We start from the raw sequence: 13,175 nt of genomic DNA, 5'->3' as shown, positions 1-13,175 counted from the left end.
TTAATCACAGAAATGAAAACAACATTGGAGGAAAGGAATGGCAGTATTAGAGAAACAACAGTTGAGACCCCCAAGGAAAATACTGATTATCTTGAGGCAATTAGAGAACTGAAAGCTGAAATAGCTGTAATGAAGAAAGAAGCTGAGGCAAGGGAAAGCAGACTAACATAAGCAGAAAACAGAATTAGTCAGACAGAGGATGAGTTAGAGAAAACAAAGAAAGAGGTGAAAGAGCTTAAAAAGAGATTGAGAGACACTGAAAACAACAACAGAGACATATGGGATGATCTCAAAAAAAGTAACATTCGTATAATTGGCCTGCCAGAGGAAGAAAGAGAGGAAGGGGAAGCAAACATTCTAGAGGAAATAATAGAAGAAAACTTCTCAGACCTGAATAACAGAAAGGACATCAACATTCAAGAGGCCCAGAGAGTACCAAACAGAATCAACCCAGACCTGAAGACACCAAGACACATCATAGTCACAATGAGAAGAAGTAAGGATAAAGAAAGGATCCTGAAAGCTGCAAGAGAGAAACAAAAAGTCACATACAAGGGAAAACCCATAAGATTATCTGCAGACTTCTCCACTCAAACTCTAAAAGCTAGAAGAGAATGGCAAGATATTTATCGAGCCCTGAATGAAAAAGGGTTTCAACCAAGGATAATATATCCTGCTAGACTTTCATTCAAACTAGATGGAGGGATCAAAACCTTCTTAGACAAACAACAGTTAAAGGAGGCAACCATCACCAAGCCGGCCCTGAAAGAGGTTCTAAAAGACCTCTTATAAACAAGAACATCACTATAATACTGGCAATATATCAGAGCAAACAAAAAAAATTTTTTTTGAACAATGGCACTACAATACATTAAATCCATAATATCAATAAATGTCAATGGCTTAAACTCACCCATCAAAAGGCACAGAGTTGGGGGATGGATCAGAAAACATAACCCAACCATTGCTGCTTGCAAGAATCCCATCTGTCACAACAAGATAAACACAGACTTAAAGTGAAAGGATAGAAAACTATTATACAGGCTAATGGACCACAAAAAAGGGCAGGAACAGCCATTCTCATCTCAGACATGATAGATTTTAAATTAAATAAAGTAATAAAATATAGGCAAGGACATTACATAATGATTAGAGTATCAATCAGCCAAGAAGACTTAACAATTATTAACATCTATGCATCCAATGAGGGACCATCTAAATACGTCAAGCACTTACTGAAAGAATTTCAAAAATACATCAATAGTAATACAATAATAGTGGGAGACTTCAATACCCCACTCTCACACTTAGACAGATCAACAAAGCAGAGAACCAATAAAGATACAAGAGAATTGAATGAAGAGATTGACACACTAGACCTCTTGGACATTTTCAGACTCCTTCACCCCAAAAAACTGGAATACACATTCTTTTCAAATCCACATAACACATACTCAAGGATAGACCACATGTTAGGCCACAAAGACAGCATTAATAAATTCAAAAACATTGAAATCATCCCAAGTATCTTCTCAGACCACAGTGGAGTAAAACTAACATTTAACAACAAACAGAAAATTATTAAAAGTCACAGAATTTGGAAACTAAACAACATACTCCTTAAGAACCACTGAGTCAGAGATTCACTCAAGCAGGAAATTCAAATGTTCCTGGAAACAAATGAAAATGAAGAGACAACCTATCAAAATATTTGGGACACAGCTAAAGCAGTACTGAGAGGGAAACTTATAGCCATACAATCACATATTAAACACCAAGAAGAAGCTCAAATGAACGACCTTACTGCACACCTCAAGGACTTAGAGGAAGAGGAACAAAGGAACCCTAAAGCAACCAGAAGGACAGAAATCATTAAAGTTAGAGTAAAAATAAACAACATCAAAAATAAAAGAACCATACAAAAGATCAATGAAGCCAAATGTTGGTTCTTTGAAAGATTAAACAAAATTGACAAACCCCTAGCCAGACTCACCAAACAAAAAAGAGAGAAGACTCAAATTAATAGAATTGTAAACTATGGAGGAGATATCACACTGACACCACAGAAATGCAGAGAATCCTGCGAAACTTCTATAAAGAGCTATAGCTGAGAAAGTTGTGGTATATATACACAATGGAATACTATGCAGCTATCAAGAACAATGAACCCACCTTCTCTGACCCATCTTGGACAGAGCTAGAAGGAATTATGTTAAGTGAGCTAAGTCAGAATGATAAAGATGAGTATGGGATGATCCCACTCATCAACAGAAGATGAGTAAGAAGATCTGAAAGGGAAACTAAAAGCAGGACCTCACCAAATTGTAAGTAGGGCACCAAAATAAAAGCCCTGTGGTGAGTGGTACACATGCAGCTTCCTGGGCCAGTGGGGGGTGGGAGTGGGTGGGAGGGATGGGTCACAGTCTTTTGGTGGTGGGAATGGTGTTTATGTACACTCCTAGTAAAATGTGGTCATATAAATCAATAGTTAATTAATACGAGAGGGGGAAAATTAATTGTATGTCTCGAAGTTTTTCAAAACACAAACTGAATCTTTTTAATATATAGGCTGTGTAATTGATATGCAGACTCTCTCAAAGCCTAGACCAAGTAGATCAGAAGCAATCAATAGCACAGCTATATACAAGATACTGGGTACTGTACAGCAAACCCTAACAAAAGGACTTTTCAAAGTTAACCCAATTACCACTTAATGTGATGATAACATTAACTATCGGTTGTCTTTTTGAACCCTAAGACAGCAGGAACCTCACATCTCCACTATAGAGCCTCTACTTCCCCCAGTCCTGGAACCCTTGGATAGGGCCCACTTTCCCGTATGCCTCTCCCAATCCATATCAAATAATATTGCATCTGCCAATCACAACCTAACCAACACAACGATTGCCACCTCATGATGCTTCACTTCAGACTGTGTCCAGAGACTTCACGTGTGGAATGACAACCCTTCAGCTTCATTACTCGGGTGAGACCTTTCCTTTCATAGTATACTCTAATTTCATCTCAGGTGGTTCACTTTCTAACAAAGTCCCAAAACCTAGATATACACCAGTTTCTGTGAGACAGAGCATATGTTCGCACGTATCCATAAACTACTGCAAAATATATACCTGAAAGCAGAAGTACACTAGAGTTTGCAGTGAGTACCCCCCTAACACTTCCTCTCCACTATTCCAAGCTTTGGGTCCATGATTGCTCAACAATTTGTTTGGCTTTGTATGTTAACTCTCTTTTCAATCACCAGGTTCCAGATGTCATCAGGATGCCGGCCAGGCTTCCCTGGACTGAAGACCCCACCAATGTGTCCTGGAGCTCTGCTTCCCCAGAGACCAGTCCTACTAGGGAAAGAGAGAGGCAGACTGGGAGTATGGATCGACCAGTCAACGCCCATGTTCAGCAGGGAAGCAATTACAGAAGCCAGACCTTCCACCTTCTGCAACCCACAATGACCCTGGGTCCATGCTCCCAGAGAGATAGAGAATGGGAAAGCTATCAGGGGAGGGGGTGGGATATGGAGAATGGGTGGTGGGAATTGTGTGGAGTTGTACCCCTCCTACCCTATCATTTTGTTAATTTATCCTTTCTTAAATAAAAAAGAAAAAAAAAGAGAAAGGAAGGAAGGAAAGACAGAAAGAAAAAAATTTAGGGGATGAACTCGAGTACTTGCATACAGCATACCTCTGAACTTTCTCATGAAAGTAATTTTTTAAATTTAGTTAGAGAGAGAGAGAAGAGAGAGAACAGACAATAAAGACACCACAGCAGAGATATCAGCCATGCATGGAGCTCCCTGGTGCCTTTCATGGTGTTCCCTTGGAGTGCCAGGACTCAGACCCAGGTCTTGACACATAGTCAAGCAAATGTTCTACTGAATGAACAGCCTTCCACAATGTTTATTATTATTAAGTCGTTTTATTGGAGTAAATGATGATTTACAAAACTGTTGGTCTCACATGTAGACAGTTTTCTTTTTTCTTTAAATTTATTTATTTAAAAAAGGAGACATTAACAAAACTGTAGGATAGGAGGGGTACAACTCCACACAGTTCCCACCACAAGATCTCTATATCCCCTCCCCTCCCCTGATAGCTTTCCTATTCTTTAACCCTGTGGGAGTATGGACCCAAGGTCATTGTGGGATGCAGAAGGTGGAAGGTCTGGCTTCTGTAATTGCTTCCCTGCTGAACATGGGTGTTGACTGGTAGATCCATACTCCCAGTCTGCCTCTCTGTTTCCCTAGTAGGGTGAGTCTCCAGGGAAGCAGAGCTCCAGGACACATTGATAGGTCATCTGTCCACAGAAGTCTGGTCGGCGCCATGCTGGCATCTGGAACCTGGTGGCTGAAAAGAGAGTTAACATACAAAGCCAGACAAATTGTTGAACAATTATAGACCTAATGGCTGGAATAGTGTAGATGAAGTGTTGGGGGGTACTCACTGCAGACTGTTGTGTACTTTTGCTTTCAGGTATATATTTTGCCTAGTTTATGGATACATGTGAACATATGCTCCATCTCATGGGACCTGGTCTATATCTAAACAGTTTCTTATCTCTCTCTTAGAGGGAGCTCTAAAGGCCACCTGGCAGTATACTAACCTGTGACTTGCTTCCCCTTTATGGCATCTGCTCAGGGGACTCAGCTCTCTTTGACTGCCTCCAAGGTTAATTACACACAACCTTCTTGTATGACCCAGCCTCCTTTCTTTCTTTTATATATTTTTATGAGTGATTTAATAGTGATTTAGAAGATTATAAGATAATAGAAGTATAATTCCACACCACTTGCCACCAAAGTTCTGTGCCGCTATCTCTCCAATAGCTATGGCTTGACTGGAACACTATAGTGACAGCTCTTTTGGTCACTACCGGGCAAACCCATCACCTGGGACCGTAGTTAGGGAATCCTGGGATTCCCACATAGATATGATGGGTCTAGACCTCTAACAGATTCCTCTCTACACCGTGACTGGTCATCTCCATCAAGAACATCATCAGCCCTCTTGTGGGCCTCTACAGGACCTTTCCCTCAGTGTGGAACAACAATGGTAGAAACCGCCTCTCTCACTGAAAGGAGGCTGGGTCAACATACTCTGCCACTCAAGGAAGACGGGTCCTGAAATGAGTGCAGCCTAACACTTTCCTAGCTATGACCGTGGAACATAAGTTCAGATCTACAGAGATGCAGCGGTTACAAAGGCTCCTGTGCTGAATATGGGCCCCAAATCAGATCAATGGGGTTTACAGTTAACAGTATTTATATACTTTCCCCATATCTGGGAGCTACACTCTTCCCTTATCCATCTTTTTAGTTCTATCCTCAACTCTGACACCATCTTTGCAGACCATATCCCTAGTCCAACTGCATGTTAGCTGTGAGTTCAAGCAAACATCAGTAAAGTCATGGGTCCCTTGGAATATACCTAAAATAAACTAGCTTTTGCCAAATTGGAGACTCCACATCTCATCTGCTGTAATCTTATCTTTAGGTACTGGATTATTAAGCAATATTACCTCTTTTTTTTTTGCCCCCAGGGTTATTGCTAGGGCTTGGTGCCTGCTGGGGCTTGGTGTCTGCACCATGAATCCACTGCTCCTGGAGGCCTTTTTTTTCCCCTCCTTTTGTTGCCCTTGTTGTTGTAGCCTTGTTGTGATTATTATTGTTGTTGTTGATGTCGTTTGTTATTGTATAGGACAGAGAGAAATGGAGAGAGGACGGGAAGACAGAGAGGGGGAGAGAAAGATAGACACCTGCAGACCTGCTTCACCGCCTATCACCTTTTTATGGGTATCCGGCTATCTGTGCTACAGGCTGGCTTTAAAACCTATTCTCATAGTGCCCCCTTGTGGCAGAAAGGCTAAATGTCAGCGTAATGATTGAAGACAGCAGTCCAAAGAGGGCTTAGGAGCTGTTGAGAATACTTCGGTGACCGTCAAATTGGGGGATAGGGGTGCCTGTGAGTGTTGACATGGGATTTCTGAAATTTTCTACGTCCTCGCCACTAAACATTATGCTACACCAATTAGCACTTAACCTTTGCAGATGCTCTGTACTCCCTGGGCATGGACCTGCCCAAGGACACCTGTGTAAACACAACCAAGATGCACCTTGGGCTCTAAGGTTTATGTGTTACCACTAACTCCAACATGTTTTTCTAAAAATTAGTTATCTTTAAAATAAGAAACATAATATGCATCTGGTAAAGGAGCAGGGATAGATAATAGGCATAAATTTAAATGTTTCTGCCATAAGATAGAATTACCTTCAACATCTTTTTAAATTTTTTTATATTTATTTATTTTCCTCTTTGTTGCCCTTGTTTTTTTATTATTGTTGTAGTTTTTATTGTTGTTGTTGTTGTTGTTGATGTCCTCGTTGTTGGATAGGACAGAGAGAAATCGAGAGAGGAGGGGAAGACAGAGAGGGGGAGAGAAAGACACCTGCAGACCCGCTTCACCACCTGTGAAGTGACTCCCTGCAGGTGGGAAGTCGGGGCCCCAAACCAGGATCCTTAAGCTAGTCCTTGTGCTTTGCTACACCTGTGCTTAACCCGCTGTGCTACCACCCAACTCCCTATCTTCAACATCTTAAGCTAGAAAAATATTTCTGAAGCAAGACTCAGAAATCTCAAAGAAAAAATTAGTGTATTGCACCAAAGTAAGACTTGGGTGGGTGGGGAGGGGAGGGGTCAGGTCCTGGAACAAGATGACAGAGGACCTAGTAGGGCTTGTATTGTTATGTGGAAAACCGAGAAATGCTATACATTTCTATAAACTACTGTATTTACTGTTGACTGTAAAACATTAATCCCCCAATAAAGGGGAGGGGAAAACATGTTGAAAAAGTTTAAATCGCAATGTTTTAAAAAGATGTGTATCTTGTGTTTTACTTAATATGCCACTGTAGTTTCATTTGTTCTTAACACTCAAATGCACAAGGTATTTTCTGTTGTAAACAAAATGTGGCTCCATTTAAGGGTAAACAAAAGAGAGGTTTATTCATAAAAATCACTATCAACTTGAGGGAAGAAGTCTAGTTAAGAAAATAGGCAAATGTCCAAAGTCCTCAACTAAGCTACCCAAGATTACCACATGCAGAGATCAGGATAAGTCTGGAGCCACGCCAACAGGAGAATGCCCTGGTGAAGATAATCCAATCAAGAGAGCAAGCTGCTGCAAGTCCTTGCTTATATAGTCACCGCACCCACATTCCCTTGTGAGTGTACTGTCTCAGGCTGGCATCATTTGTATGCTAATTGTCCCAAATACCTGTTGGGGGTCACAGAAATTTTCATTTTTGTTTTACAGAGTTCTCTCTTTCTGGTTAGTTGAGAGATACATAAAGTAAATATAATAAACCTTAAAAAAAAAAAAAAAGAAGAAACTCAAGTGGGGAAAAGTTAATAAATTGGGCTTCACCTTATATTCCCACATAGATATAATAAGCCTAGACCTCTAACAGATCTCTCTCTCTCTCATCACTGGTTATCTCCATCAGGATCAACATCACAAACCCTCTTGTGGGCCTCTACAGGATATTGCCCTCAATGTAGAACAACAGTGATAGAAATTGCCCCACTCTCCAAAGGGAGGCTGAGTCAACATACTCTGCCACTCAAGGAAGACAGGTCATGAAAGCTTCTCTCTACCCTAATCCAGCTTTCTAGTCCTATCCTTAACTCTGACACCATCTTACCAGACAATACTCCTAACCCAACTGCATGTTAGCTGTCAGGCTCAGGCAATAATTAGTAAGATCATGGGCCCTTTTGGAATATACCTAAAATAGACTTTCTAACCCCTTCCAACAAGAAGACCCCAAATTTCATCTGCTATACTCTTACCTGTAGGTTCCTGATTATTAAACGATTTGTTCTACTTTGTATCTTAACATTTTTAAGCCACAAAGTTGCAGATGCTACCATGACACCAACCTGACTTCCCTGGGCAGACAACCTCACTTATGTGTCCTGGAACCCCACCTCCCCAGAGTCTACCCCACTGAGGAAAAATAGATACAGGCTAGGCATATGGATCAATGCTCATGTCCAGAGGAGAAGCAATTACAGAAGCCAGACCTTCCACCTCCTGCTCCCTACAAAGGTCTTTGGTCCATACTCCCAGAGGGATAAAGAATAGGGAAACTACCAATGGAGGGGAGGGTATATGGAACTCTACTTGTGGGAATTGTATGGAATTATACTCCTCTTGTCCCACAATTTTGTCAATCATTATTAACTCACTAATAAAAAAAGAAATTAATAAGAGAGGAAAAATCTGGAGGAGAAAAAAATTCATAAACCTTACAAAAAATATATTGGATGTCAGGATATTTAAGAGCTACCACAAGTCTTGATCAAAAAAGCACAAACTTGTAGTTAAGATCAATAAATTCCAGGGGCCAGGTGGTGGTGCACCCTACTGAGTACACAGATTACCATGTATAAGAATTCAGGTTTAAGTCCCTGGTCCCCACCTGCTGGGGGTAAGGGGAGGAGCTTCAAAAGCAGTGAAGCAGGGTTGTAGATGTCTCTCTATTTCCTGTTTCCCTCTCAATTTCTCTCTGTCCTATCAAATTAATTAATTAATTAAAGTACATATAATTTGTCTTCATACATCAGATTTCATATAATACATTTTTCATTTATTTTATTGTCTTTTGTACTTGTTTTCTCATGAATTGCTGTCTCTATACCTTCTTTCTGTGGAGTTTGTTGAACCAGTCAGGCTGTCATGCTTCCTAAATCAATTCTCTCCCCGGCAGTCTGGGAGTATGGATCAACCTGTCAATGACCATGTTCAGTGGGGAAGCAATTACAGAAGCTAGACCTTCCACATTCTTCATCCCACAATGACCTTAGGTCCATACTCCCACAGGGTTAAAAAATAGGAAAGCTATCAAGAGAGGGGATGGGATACGGAGTTCTGGTGGTGGGAATTGTGTGGAGTTGTACCCCTCTTATCCTATGGTTTTGTCAATACTTCCTTTTTATTAAAAAAAAAATTTTTTTTAAATCAATTCTCTCCCACTTCTTACCTGGAATACCACATTTGTTTATCCACTTACCAGTTGGACATTTGGGTTTCTATTTTGGGATTATTATAAATAATGTTGCTGTGAATGTATCTGTAGAAGGTATTTTGTCGACATATCTTCTCAAATTCTTGGTTTAAGTACTAGTGAAATTGCTTAATCATATATGGTCTTTATTTAACTTTCTGAGAAACTGCCAAATTGTTTTCCAACCTGAACACATTATTTCATATTTCCAAACAGCAATGTATGAGGTTTCCAGTTTCTATACATTCACACACACACACACACACACACACACACGTATCTTTTTAAAATAAAGCCATCCTAGTAGATGTGTAGTAGAATTTTATTAGTTTTTTGATTCTGCAAATAACTTTCACAAAAAGATGAGATCGGGCATGTTTAGGGTGGTAAAGCCATAGACAAAAGGAGATGAGAAATTATACCCATATGATAACAACTGCACTGTAAACCATTGCTCCCCCCAATAAAAACGATAAAAAAATAAATAAAAATGAAATTCAAAATATTCTTCTATGAAGACTTCTCTTTACACAAGACAAATTTAAAGGCCGGGTTGTTGCTTCAAGACCTGATGTCACGTAATGACCACAGCTTTCATGTGAGACAAGTATTATCTTCATTTTACAGAAAAAAATACTCACCAAGCCTGAAGACGACAGGTCTACTGCCACTCCACAGTTAATGTCAGAAGCAGGAGTACAACTTAAAACCCATTATGTGTGTATACTGTGATGTTACTGCTGCTCCCATCTGCCTAGACCAGAGCAACACTCAAGGACCTGTAGTATGTGTCTGCTATACTGAGAACAACTTGAGGTCTAAACTGAAATATTGCATTGTCAGAAAAGTCATAACAGATTTTCTCTCCTTTTCTATGCAAAAAAATATGTTGTGACTTTTCTAAAAACCCAGTAATAAGTATGTCTTTGTTAACAGGGTCCCCTTCAGAGCTTAGAAGAGTCTAGTACAGGGAAAGTGAAAGACAGGCTGGGACTATGGATCAGCCTGTCAGTGCCCATGTTCATCGGGGAAGCAATTACAGAAGCCAGACCTTCAACCTTCTGCATCCCACAATGACCTTGGGCCCATACTCCCAGAGGGTTAAAGAATAGGAAAGCTATCAGGGGAGGGGATGGGATACAGAGTTCTGTTGGTGGGAATCGTGTGAAGTTATACCCCTCTTATCCTATGGTTTAGTCATTGTTTACTTTTTATAAATAAAAAATAATAAATAAATAAATTCTACCTCAAAAAATAAAGAGGAGTCTAGTACAAAGATAGCAATCTTGTGATGCATGTTAACGCTCCTTCACACATGGACAGATTTGTTGATTAATCAGCCTGATCTTTCCCTCAATGCCCAGTGACAACTCAGATTCTTTCTAGACCTAATGTTTATTTATTTATTACTTATTGGATAGAGATAGAGAGAAATTGAGAGGGAAAGGGAGACAGAAGGGGAGAGAAGGAAAGAGAGACACCTACAGGACTGTTTCATGGCTTATAAAGCTTTCCCCCTACAGGTAGGAGGCAGGGGGTTAAACCTGAGTCCTTGTGTGCTCAACCAGATGTGCCACCACCTGACCCCAACCTGATTTTTAAAGTGGTACCACCAATCTACCACAGCTAATATACCAGTTGAAACATATTTGAGTTTCCTTAACAGTTCGTAAAGTTAGAAGATCAAACTGGAAAAAAAAAAAAAAAAAGCATAGCAGAACAGGTTCAGAGATAGCTTCCCCAGTAGAGTACATGATTTACTATGTATGAGTCCCTACCACATGGGAACACCATGAAGAGCACTTAGAGAGAGCTTCATATATGGTATTATAGTATCTCTCTCTCTCTTTCCCTAAAATAAGAAATAAGAAAAATTAGTCCTGGGATATATTGCCACAATGGAATCACACATGCATGAAGTCCTGTGTTTATATTTTCAACACCACCAGAAAAAAAAATAAATAAAAGTAGGAGGCCGGGAGTCGGGCTGTAGCGCAGCGGGTTAAGCGCAGGTGGCGCAAAGCACAAGGACCGGCATAAGGATCCCGGTTCGAATCCCGGCTCCCCACCTGCAGGGGAGTTGCTTCACAGGTGGTGAAGCAGGCCTGCAGGTGTCTATCTTTCTCTCCCCCTCTCTGTCTTCCCCTCCTCTCTCCATTTCTCTCTGTCCTATCCAACAATGACGACAACAACAATAATAACTACAACAATAAAACAACAAGGGCAACAAAAGGGAATAAATAAAATAAAATATTAAAAAAAAAAAAAAAGTAGGAGGCCAGGTTAAGTGCACATAGTACAAAGTGCAAGGACCCACGCAACAATCCCAGTTTAAAGCCCTGGGTCCCCACCTGCAGGAGGATCGCTTCACAAGCCATGAAGCAGGTGTTTATCTTTTTCTCTCCCTCTCTATCTTCCCCTCCTCTCTCAATTTCTCTCTATTTTATCCAATAAAAAAAGATTTAAAAAATAAATAATAAGGGTTTGTATTGTTATGTGGAAAACTGAGAAATGTTATGCATTTACAGACTATTGCATTCACTGTTGAATGTAATTCCCCCAATAAAAGGTAAATATTTCTAATTAAATAAGAAATAAATAATAATAATATAAAAGTAGAAATATTGAAGTCCTCATAATATGAGAAGGCTGAACCATAGAACTGTGTAGTCCCTGGGTCAGCCTATTGTTTGGGGGGATTTTTTTTTCAGCCAATTATATTTACATATTTTCTTTGAGTTTTGTAGCTACTCTCTGCCCTAATCAAGCTTTCTAGTTCTATTCTTAACTCTGACACCATCTTCCCAGACAATATTTTTAGGTCATCTGCATGTTAGCTATCAAGCTCAAGCAAAAATTATTGACCTGCAGGGGGTCGCTTCACAAGTGGTGAAGCAGGTCTGCAGGTGTCTATCTTTCTCTCCCTCTCTCTGTCTTCCCCTCCTCTCTCCATTTCTCTCTGTCCTATCCCAACAACAATGACATCAATAACAACAATAATAACTACTACAATAGTAAAAATAAACAACGACGGCATCAAAAGGGAATAAATTTAAAAAAATGTTGTCATCATGGGCCATTAGGAACATACATAAAAGTGTCTTCCTAGCTTTTTTCTACCCTAAGAGCCCTATTCTCACCAGCTCTATTTCTACATTATGACTCCTGTTTATTAAACATTTTGTCCTGCTTTGTATCTTACTGCCATTCAGCCACGTTGCACATGCTACTGTGATTCCAACATGACCTCCTGCAGCAGATCTCAACAATATACCTCACCTCTCCAGAGCCCTAAGCCACCAGGGAAAGGTAGAAACAGTCATCCATGTCCAGCAGAGAAGCAATCAAAGAAGACAGAACTCCCACCTTCTGTACTCCACAAAGAATTTTGGTTCATATTCCCAGTGGGGGAGAAGATGACCAGAGGGTTGTGAGGTCGAATTCCATCAGGACCCAGAGAGAGAAAAGGGAATAAAAGGAAGGATGTTCAGGAGCAGTAGCAGGTGTAGGTGTGACTCAGAAAGGCAGAGGGGGAGTTAGGCGGTAGCCCAGCAGGTTAAGCGCAGGTGGCGCAAAGCTCAAGGACTGGTCTAAGGATCCTGGTTCACGTCCTCGGCTCCCTACCTGCAGGAGAGTTGCTTCACAAGTGGTGAAGGAGATCTGCAGGTGTCTGTCCTTCTCTCCCCCTCTCTGTCTTCCCCTCCTCTCCAGTTCTCTCTGTCCTATCCAACAACGACGACATCAGTAACTACAACAATGAAAAACAACAAGGGCAACGAAAGTGAAAATAAATTAAAAAAATAAATATAAATTAAAAAAAAAAGAAAGGCAGAGAAGGCAGGACCATAGGACAAAAAAAGGGCACAAATATATGTAAATAAGACTGATAATTATAGAAATAATAGTCAACCTATATCTGTTACCTTGGGAAAATTACAGCAGTTCCCAGTGGAGGGGATGGGGATGCAGAACTCTGGTGGTGAGAACACTATGGAATTATACCCATTATCTCATAATTTTGTAAATCAACATTAAATCACTAATAAAAAATTTAAAGCACAATATTTATAGACTAGTACTACAATTAAAGAGTTTT

Source organism: Erinaceus europaeus, chromosome 1 (assembly GCF_950295315.1).
Source record: "Erinaceus europaeus chromosome 1, mEriEur2.1, whole genome shotgun sequence".
Classification (NCBI taxonomy): domain Eukaryota; kingdom Metazoa; phylum Chordata; class Mammalia; order Eulipotyphla; family Erinaceidae; genus Erinaceus; species Erinaceus europaeus.
The sequence above is the reverse complement of the archived record's forward strand: the minus strand, read 5'-3'. Positions refer to the sequence as shown.